We start from the raw sequence: 11,360 nt of genomic DNA, 5'->3' as shown, positions 1-11,360 counted from the left end.
GAGTATAGAATGAGGGAAAGCAGATGCAGTGAAACATCCTAATGTATCCTCGACTATGTGTTCGCCAGGCACAGGAAGCAAAGTTAGTTTCTGCCAGAGTTGACTGACTGCTGTTTATTTTCATGATAAGTCTATTGTTTCTGTTGGGGGAAATTGTCTTATAACATTCATTCATCAGTAATGGTTTTGATTAGGCAACTATCTTTCCAGTTATGTATTTTACAACTCTCTGATTATTACATTTAACCAACTGAAGTTTAAAAGTTACTGAATATGCTGTCTTCTAAGTTAGTTCTCCCTGAATTACTGAAGTACCCTATTCACTCCATACCAGTCATCAGAAACAATAGAAAGGCATCCTCAAACTACCTCATCCCTCTCTTCTATCCATGAAGACACACAGACAGACACGACACTTTGTTTATCATCTGGCCTAGGGGAGAGGCTAAAGGCGTCTCTGTGTCCTCTGCGACCTTCTCTTAACGGTCTGAGGAGCAATGTGCCCCATAGTCGCTCACTTGTGCACTAACCACTCCTGCTAGCCAGGGCTGCTCACACAATCCACACGCGTCCTGACAAGGGCTTCCAGCTCCCACGGCGCAATAACTAGTAATGCTATGCTAGCTAGTGCTAACATTCTGGGGCAGCTGCCCCCTCCTGTTGCTATTTTCCTCCTACGTGCTCTGTGAACAGCAGGCTTTCCCTTACATATTAGCATGCTTAAACATACAATTTCGCTGTAAAGCACATTGCTGTGAATTCTTAAAATGTGATAGAAATCATGACTTTATCAACACTCCAAACAGTTTACTCACTATCTACAAAAAAGTTTTTGCAGTTTAATTTTGTTTTTCCTTGCTGCCGAGGTCATTGCAAAGCACGTTCTGGTACAGATATGTAGATCTTCTACCAACAGAGTCCTGTAGTGACACGACATGGGACACAGTCAGTAATACAAATACAATCTTCGTCATCTTCTCACCGCAACACCAATTGGCAGTTTCAATTGCTCTCATACAGCCTGGAGACACTACCTGAGATTCTGAGTACTTTGCTTACAAGTCACCTACTAGCTTGACCTGCTTCTGCTGGCTTGCCCAGACTAGTGTGGCCGCCCACAGGACAATGTGCTAATCTGCTATTGCTGGTTCTCCAAAAAACTCTCTTGCCAGAGTAGGATCACTATAGCTCCAACTGAAATGATTTAGTCATGATGTCAACTAAATATTCTTCTAGGCTAACCACTTAGAACTGTGCCCTATGCTGTTAGAGCCCTCTCACATCAATCAGTTCCGTCCTCTGTGCATTGGTATAGATAATCTGGCCCTGATTAATGGATGGAAGAACAAGGCTGATGTTCCAGAAGCAGGAGCTGCTTGTCTAGATTCTAGCTACAATATTCACTTTTCTTTTCTGAAAAAGTCTCAGTGGATCCAGTTAGAAATCTCTGTCAACCACGCAGGTGTATATGGAGGACAATTTACAACTAAGCGCAGACCTTGTAAAGTCCTTATACATAACACCACAACTGAGCTCTAACGCGTCAGCAGGATGAAATCTTGTACTCCCTACCACATCAGCGGTGACAATGACCTTTTTTTTTAGATATTCCTCTGAGGCACAATCCCGCAGGTGGTTCTATGTTGGTTTCCATTGCTATATGCTTAAAAAGTTCTCTCTTCCCCCATCTCTAGCTTGCTCTTGGCTTGAATTTTTGACAAATTCTGGCTTCTCTGATTCACGGCTGTCACAAGGTAAGGCTAGCTCAGTCAACCTTCTTCAAGACCCTAGGGGTTCTACCTCTGGTACCTGAGCAATTGTTAAACAAACACTGGAACGTGCAAGCAAGGATCTGAACCCCACTGCCACCCCTGCACACTGTCCCGGCAATTCAAGATTCTGGCATCACACTGTAGATGTTTTTGGGTTCAATTAATTTCCCAAACACCTCTCAAAAGTTCTGCCCAAAGAGACCAATACTCCTGTTCCTATTAAGGGGCTCAACATATAGGCAGGCCTCCTGTGTCAGCTGGGAGGCTGAGTGTGGTGGCAACTATGTGGCTGAAAAGCTCTAAACAGGCAGTCTGACATATCAATGCATGCAAGTTGGAAAGTTCTGAAGTGGTCTGACTAGTGTGCAGATAACTGGTGCAACATTGTGCTGTAATCAGTTCCTTCAGTGCCTGCTGGATAGAGTTTATCATCAGGATGCAGTTGAGTTTTCCTTAGGTACACACAACTGTATTGCTGCCTACTCTGAAAGCCTATGGGAGGTCATTTTTGCACTTTACTTCAGAAGCATGCAGTTCATAAAAAGCACCATAAGGAACACTGTATAGCCTTTGGGAGAAAACTATTCCTTTGAGGGAGCAAAGAACCTTCCTTCACTCCACTGTGGGATTTGCCCTTACCGCTTGTGAGGTCCAACCTTTGAACAGCAGTCACAAGTGAATATCACTAGTGAAGACCACCTTTCTGGTGTTGATTACTTCAGTTAAGCATGTGAGAGAGCTGCATGTAGTTTTGAAGAACCTATGTTAGTGTTGGCGTCCAGATGACCCAGACTTCACACTATGGCTATCTGACAATTTTCCTTAAAGTCTTTTCCCTTCTCCCCCTCATGGATAAACGGAATGCTTCACTTTCCTTGTTCAGGCTTTGAGGCATTATGTGGTCTTGACAGCTAGCATTTATACATCCTGGGAAGCGCTGAAAAGTGAATGTTCTGCAGTGGCTACTTGGTCACTGCACATTCTTCCTATTCTACAGAGTCAGTGTGGACTTCAAACTTTGTGGTGGTACTTGGGGCTGCCTCAGCCTCACTCTAAGGAAGTCCTATTCTTTGTGACTTTGTTGATATTCAGCATCCACTACCTCTGGTGGTCAGAGAGAATGAAGCAGCAAGTTGTGCTTGGCACCATCTCTGGCAGTCATCTATATTTGTGACTAGCAATGCCTGCAATAATTGACAGGGGCTTTAAAAGACCTGAAAGTTGAAAGCATTTGCACCAAAGCATCTGAAGTTCATTAACCAGTCAAGTGTTTGTCTGCTGTTTGATCTTAGTGCAGCAGGTTTAAAAGTTCAGTTACTTGGTTAACTTATCCCCCTAAAGTAGATTTTACTGCTGGTTAGGAAACTAGACAGTGGACTAAACAAAAGAACACACATCTCTATAAAGCTGCAGTCATGCCTTCTTGTCACCCGAATTGCTTTATCCTTCCTTACTGGGGAACTACAGATGTTCCCACCTCACCAAGAGCTGTACATGTGTTAGAATTACACTCCCTTTCCCACACAATCTCACTCGAGGTTTAAAATAGAACGTTTATTTCAGTGCTCTGCCAGAGCTGAGAATTTGAGCCGGGCAGAGTTACAACGGAAAGGAAGGCAGGTGAAAGAGATGATGACACTTCAAAGGTGAGGGGAGAAAAAAAACAATCCTGCAGTGGCCTTAATCCAGAGACACCTGCCATGAAAGAGGCTCCTTTGAAGCTGTTCGCTGAGCGGAGGGGAGAGAGGCTCCAGCAGACGTTCCAGAAAGAGGAGACATTGCATTTCCATTTGAAACACGGCGCCAGTTCAGCCTGTCAGTCTACGCGTACAGATTGTGGCTTGATAAAACCTAGTCTACAACCCCAGATCTACTCAGTCAGACAGACCTCACGGGACCTCTGTTAGATCCTGACCATTGCCCGGAGCTACAATTAGTTGTTTTTGACCAAGAGACAACCACAGAGGAAAAAGTAAACCAAAGCTGTTTCAACACAAAAGACACCTGATGTAGAAGCTCAACTAAAAACACCTCCAAAAATAGCTCTGTGCTGAAGCGCTTACTTCCTTTGTGGTTTCCAAGCAATGCCAGGTGCAATGGTTTCAGTCTGGCTTAATTAACAAACAGTAATTGCTCAAACCAGTGACCCCACCCCCCACTTCTAGCACTGCTTTCAAGTCACTTGATGGAGCACAAATCCAGTATCCAATCTATTAACAAGGACAGCGTAAAGTGATGGGTAACAGGCAACCAATGGCAATCAATAGTTTGAAGGACTCCCTCATTTAATTAATTTTGAGTCTAAATGGCCATTAAGCACAAGTTATTCATTTTCAGCGTCAGAAAAAAGAAATCTGCAGGGATATTTTTCCACAGCTCCGAAGTTCAGTTTTAGAAGTTGGTTCATTTACTGCTTCTCACATTCCAAGTAATCTCAAACACATTCAATGATGCTGAGGTCCCTGCTGAAAAAAAAAACCACAGAAACGATTAAGTGTTTCTGTTGGTTCCTTGTGGTTTTGTAATGTGTTTGGGCTTTTTAATGGGTTGATATTACATTGTAAAGGATCCTAATAGTTTAACAGCTTCTTGACAGCTACACATCCTTTCAGACCCTTAGCCTTGAATTGTGGATGGATGGAAAGAAACACCTGTGGATTTTTTCAGATCAGAAGCAAGAGTGGAAAGAGCCTACAAGAGTCTGAAGCTTGATTCTCTCCTCTCTCAAAGATGAAAGTACTGATGGTGACGGTGGTCTATCAGGTCTTTGTCTGTATCTTTCAATACATTTTTGAACTCTATGTTTGGAAACTCCTGGTTTTTCGCTTATTTACCTTCAACCTTCCTCCCTAATGTAAACGAATTATCTTATATGTAATCTCCTCATCAGTATCTCCTAAAAAAATTAGCAACTTATATTTAATGTCTATTTTGAGGTTAAATAAATAAAGGATGGCTTCTGAGTTTTAAAACCCTTTAATGCATGATTATCAAAAACTTGAATACAGGATCATATTTCCTTGCATGTGACGTCTCCATTTGACAGGCAGCACTGAGCAGGCACATGCACAAATCGAGTCTACTTTTTTCCATTTGCAGCATGCCACTAGAAAGAGCTGGTGTAAAGGCCAAATGCAAAATGCTGTGTTGGTGCAACTGTTTCTTTTTCACTCTTCTGGTGCACTGTTGGACAAAACAGATATGACGTTAAGACAAGGTAAGATGTACCAGCTGATAAAACCCATCCAATGACCAAGTGTGGTATAGTAAGCTGACTCTAATACATAAAAAAAGCAAAGCATTATTTTAGACTAGCTAAATAAGTGCACTTAACAGACAAAGCGCAACACGGAATGAGTGGGGAGGTAACAACAAACAGGAGGAGAGGTAGCAGGTCAGCACAATGAAGAGCTGGTTCCATTAATTGGAACTGATGAAGCTACTAGAGTGCATGTTAGCATTTACACAACAAAGAAAAGCTGTCTCTTGCTGTTTGGTCTAATAAAGTTAAGAAGGAACCTTGCATTATTTATTAACTTTTAAAAATGATATAATAAATATTATTTACATTATTATTGTTGTGTTGTTATTACTATCAATTGTTATTAGTGACAATATTATTGATATTGTTGTATCATTTTATTGTTGTCTGAAGAGTGGAAAATACTGATATAAATTTGAGTTCATGTCAGCACTAGTGTAGAACACTAGATCCTCTCATAATTTAATTTGTGACATCACACAACTAACACTAAATCAACATTGTTGTAACTTGACATTTGGAAAACAGAGGTCAAGTGTCTGGTGCTGATAATAAACTGTTCTCCCAGCTGATCTATGGGTTGATCTGATGCTTGTCTGAGCTGTGAAGCAGTAGGTCATGTAATACGGCTAGAGCCACGTGTTCTCATGACTCCACCTTGACCTTTTGGCCTTCATCTGCCCCAACAGACACACATCTAAACATCTTTATTTTTCACAGCACTCCTCTATGTAAACACTCAAACAGGCCAAATGCAAACACGGGTTTGCATATTGTAGAAATATGTGCAAATGAAAATATAAATGAACTTTGCTTGCTTGCTTGCTTGCTTGCTAGCTTGCAAATGAAAAAAAAAATGCATGAGATCAGGTTGAACAAATAACGGCATGCACAAGACATATAAAAGCACAATCACACCAACTTTAACAGAACAGTATGATGACAATAAAGGTAACTTAGGAAAGATTTTTACAACAATCAGCACAGAACAATGTCATTTTGTCACTGAAGAGTGGACATTTTCACTACATAAACTGCATCTAGGAAAGCACTAGCCACCATATCCTGAGAGCTCTTTAGAAACACTGTGTTTGTAAATCTCAGTCTGTCCTGTTGTATATAATTGTGAAATTTTTGCACCAAAAGTCTCCATAAAACTACAAAGTCACAGTTTAAAGCTGAGTTCAAAGACAACATATACATACACCTGGCACATCAATCCACTGATGCACTCTATGCTTACCAGGCAACCAATCAGATTGTGCTGATGTAATTGGCTGGGTTAAGCCTATAGCCACAAGCTGAGATTAAATAACCAAACGCACAACAAGCAGGATGTAAAATAGTTTAAAAAAAATTGTGTGAAAATGTGCTTGCTTGTGGTCAACAGTTAGAGAGAGAAGTGGCTCTACTCGGTGTAATAAAAATGCAGTGTTACCTTAAAAATTGCATGGCAGTATGTTTTACACCACTCCAGCCTTGCGCACCACTTGGCATTGCGCACAGTGATCTTAGGTTTGCGTGCAACTGCTCGGCCATGGAAACCTATTTCATGAAGCTCCTGATGCACACTTCTTGTGCTGATGTTGCTTCTAGAGGCATTTTGGAACTCTGTAGTGAGTGATGCAACAGAGGACACGCCATTTTTATGCTTCCTTTTCACAATAATAACATTTTTTTCACAGACTGACTTGTTGTAAAGGTGGCATCTTTTGACAGTGCCACATGCGAAGTAACCAAGCTCTTCAGTGTGAACCATTTTACTGACATGTTTGTCTATGCAGCTGTATACAGAAATACTGTAAAGAACTGTAATTTTATGAAAATGTATGAGTACTGTATAGAAACAGTAAACTACAGTAATGTTACAATTTATTCAAATGTATTTTAATATCAGTATTGGTATTAGTACTTGAAAAGAAAAAGTGGTACCATGCCATCTTTACTTGCAGTAAAACTGAAGAAGCAGTGGGAAGAAGAACATGGCCAGTTTCATACTGTACGTTTTCTAAGCAATTTTAAAAATGTATGATGAGAAGAAAATGAACAACTCATATCACATGCACGTGCACACATGCAAGTGCACACACACACAAACTTTGCCAAGAATAGAATCAAGCAGTTTTCAGGTTTGAATGATGTCGTTCCCTGTTACAGCTTTGCCGCGCTGAACAATTTCACTGTGGCAGAAAGAAAAGCTTAAGTGCATGCAGATTCAAGAACTGCTTAAAACATTAACCACGTGCTCTGTCTGGTGGCAGCAAGCTGAAGACAATGCTTCTGATGGTCAGACTCTAAAAATAGCTCCTCTTAGACTACATCATTGTTGTTTCTTTCCAGAAATGTTCCACCTCACATTTAATTCAGCATGTCTTTAATCACTGTTGCCAGAACTGCAACTCAGTAGACAAGAGACAGCATAAAGATCTTTTCCAGTCTCACTGGTCAAAGTGGCTTTTATCAATACTCTTCGTTGTTTGTGTAAAACAGATGTCCAATTCCATCCACCAAGAGGGTCTCCCCACTATCTCCACTATCACGATCCTACCCAGCTGGGAGGGTGAAAGCTAGCACATGCTTCCTCCAAGACTAGGAATGGGCATTTCAGTCAAATCTGATGTTTGAATTTATGTGACATAATTTTAAAAATATTCAAAAAACAAAAAAAGCACATTGGACACATTTGGTAGACACTACTAGAGGCAGTGACATCACTCAGCATCTCACTGTGTACTGTACTACATTAAATGCAGTCCCAAACCACAAATCCATACCATGACACTTACCCCCAAAAAGGTGTCCATCTAAAGTCTTTAAGATGACCAGATTAAATGCTAATGGTGTTTTCGCTTCACTTAACACCACATTTCATCTCACAGTACTTAGCTCAAACAGTAAGGTAATGAAGAGTTAGTATTCATTCAATCTAGCATGTATATTGAATTTTAATGTCTTGTTTATCTGCACTTTTCTGCAATGCTTCTTATGTGCTATAGCTGCTCTTTGTACAATCTGCTAGCTGGCTCAAGAGACCTTCTGGTGGTACAGCATAGAGCTTCTTGCATTGTTCACTGTAGCCTTTAGTGGGCTGCAGTAGTCTTCCTATACTTTCTTCTTTGGACTAAACAAATATGAAACTCTGGCCAAAACGTAAGATGCAGGCTCTACACAGCCCTCTAGTGGAGAAATGAGTTCAGACATCTTATCTCTCAGTGTATAACCTTAGACGGAAGCTAATTTGCATGTAAAAAATCCTATATCCTATTCAATTTGCTATTCAATTTTTTACACTTTCATGACTACTTGAACACTCAAAGATTCTGAAACATGCACATCAGAGATGCGAGAACCATCCACCACATCTCTTCTGTCTGCCGCTAACGCAACATCACTGGACAGCTCAACATGCTTACCTCAACTAACTGATGACCACGCTAGTTAGCATCACTCTAACTGATAGGGGGAGAGGGAGGCCCATTATGCTCTCTTGGACTCCCAGCCACACTGGCTTTGCTGGAGAATGAACTGGCAAGCTCCAAATGATACACCCAAAACTAATATCTTAATTAACCTAGTTTACCTGATTACCCTAATCAAACGACACCCAGCATAATTCAGTACAGACAATATTACATTTGCAGTTGAACAATTCACTCAAATTATCCCTTGTGCTTTTACTGTTCATGTAAATTAGAACTGGAGTAAGGGAACTAGGGATGCATCAATGTGGGAATTCTGGGCCAATGCCAATATACACTATACGACTACTACATATACCACTCCAGCTGATGCTTGGCATTGCACATAGTGATGTTAGTTTTGTGGACAGCTGTTTAGCAACGGAAATACATATCAAAAAGTGTCTGATGCCCAGCTCTTGTGTCCATTAAAGTCACTGACCTCTTCAGTATGACCCATTCTACTGCCAATGATTGTCAATGCAGATGGCTATGTACCTGATTTTTTACACATATCAGCAATGAATGTGGCTGAAACTGGAGAAATCAATAATAAGGAGGGGTGTTTACAAACTTATGGCCAAATAGTGTAAGATTATTTGTTTATGTATCTGCTGATACATAAATACATGAACATTTGCAAAATGTAGAAACTGTGACTACACCTACCTGTATAAGCAATACAGAGGAATATAACATTTATATGTAGAAGGTTACAAATGCGGTAAAATGAATGATATCTAGACATTTTAGTAGCCCAGCATCACCTAAACATTCTGCCCCTCCACAGTACAACAAATACATTAAATATCAGTTTGAAATATGAGTCAAATCTGTGAAATATGCGACATCTGTCTGATGTCGATTTCTTTTAAAGCTTAAAAAAAATCAAAACTGATAATTGTGTTACCTTCGTGCATCACGAAAAGGAGCAGATCCTGGGTCACTATAAAAGAGCAACCTCTAGCTGGAGCTCTTAAAAATGTCAGTTGTATTTTATTTGAGCTGTGACAGGAGCAACTCACCAAGGCATGACCAATCAATTACCCAGTAGGCAAGATCCTGTTCCTCTGCCCTATGGTTATAGCTTTCTAAACGGCCTTGCCTGGACATAAACCACAAGGCTACATGACATTACTGCTCTCAAAAACTAGGAACCAATTTGGCACTATTGCAAGCCCATGGCAGCTAGCACTAAATAAACCCCTGACCCTGCTGGCTACTCTCATACAGAGGAGATAATGAGACACTCCAGCCATGCTACGCTGCGGCCTAAAGGCTTTGTTAGTGTACATGAAGTCAGTGATGGTGATGGCACCAAATACTGCCACTGCATGTGCGAACTCAGGGCACTGTGTGAAAGGAAATAAAAATACATGGCGTACATGGCTGCGACCGTTGCCAAAAATTCTCAGAAGCACAATGATCACTGAAAGATCCAAGCATGTGAAAATGTGACTCAAGCAAATTTGTCCTGTCTAATATTCTTACACTCTGTCATGCAGACAAGGCCATTAAGAAATGTTTCATTCTGTCAGAACGTATTTGCTTTAAAGGGCCCACATCATAGAAGACCAAATTTCCCCACATTACTGTTTTTACATAAGAGTGTATTGTGAACACTGTTAAAGTTTCAAAATGTACTCTTCAATCCTCGGTCCATGTATGGAAACCAAGCTGCAAAAACAGTCTGTTTTGAATTCATATTTCAGTCTTAAAGGCACAGTAACAAAAGCAATATGTTTCATTCTAACAAATAAAGAGAGGTAGGAAAATTGTTGAGTAAAATCAATTACTGTTTTTGGCACATAAAGCACGCAAATATTATAGACAGACCTCAAATTTAAAAAATAAAATACAATAAAGGGGTAAAATATGAGCTTTTTAATGTAGTGATGCCTACATCCATGCAATTTGTGTTGTATTGTGTTTTTCCTCCCTGTTTAGCCTATGTACACTCTCAAAACTTCTTCAAGGGTTCTACAGTAAAGAAAATAGTTCTATATAGAACCATGAACACTCCAAGAACCCTTACCATGATTAAAGGGTTCTTTGCCTCATAAAACCGTTCTTCAGATTGATGAACAATGTCCTGGAAATGATTCTATAATATTTGTAAAAGGGTTTTATATAGCACCAAAAAGTGTTCTTCTATAATTCTTATGTCAAGTCTGTAACAATAGCTAAACCCTTTTTGGTGCTACATAGAACCCTTTCCAAAAAGGTTCCATATAGAACCCTCTACAGCACATTCTTCATCAATCTTAAGAACCCTTTCACAATGCAAAAACCCTTTAATCATGCAAAGAGTTCTTGGAGTTTTCATGGTTCTATATAGAACCAATTTTTTTACTAAATAACCGTTGAGGAACCACCATTTTTAAGTGTGTAGCATAGAAGTAGAGCAAATGTATCTTTCAGAATCTCTCATCATTGAGCATTAAAAAATTGCAATGATGCAATATAATGGAAAAGCTATAAAAAATACAATTATGCTGGCCTCTATTTTGACTATTTTTCCTTTCATGGATTATGGATGCTAAGACGTGGACATGAAAAGCTCGCTGGCTCTGTGGGGTTGCAGCTCATTCACATCACGAATGGTGTGAATTCACACTAATTATTCAAAGGTTAATCCACATTGCCAACCATGTGACTAGCGATGAGCTGGCAGCATGCAATGTACAGTGTGCATACTCTCAGCTCAGTGAGATAAAAATATTAATGTGACTAATGTGTGAAAATCCTGCAGCCACAGATCTTCTCTGAAAACTGGTATGGCAAACAGAGACATATGGATCATGGCTCCAGTGTCTGAAAAGGGTGTGATTTACCCTGCGTGGAATAAATATTGTAAAAACTAACCGC

This window comes from Colossoma macropomum, unplaced genomic scaffold (assembly GCF_904425465.1).
Source record: "Colossoma macropomum unplaced genomic scaffold, Colossoma_macropomum, whole genome shotgun sequence".
NCBI lineage: Eukaryota > Metazoa > Chordata > Actinopteri > Characiformes > Serrasalmidae > Colossoma > Colossoma macropomum.
Note: the sequence above shows the minus strand (reverse complement) of the source record.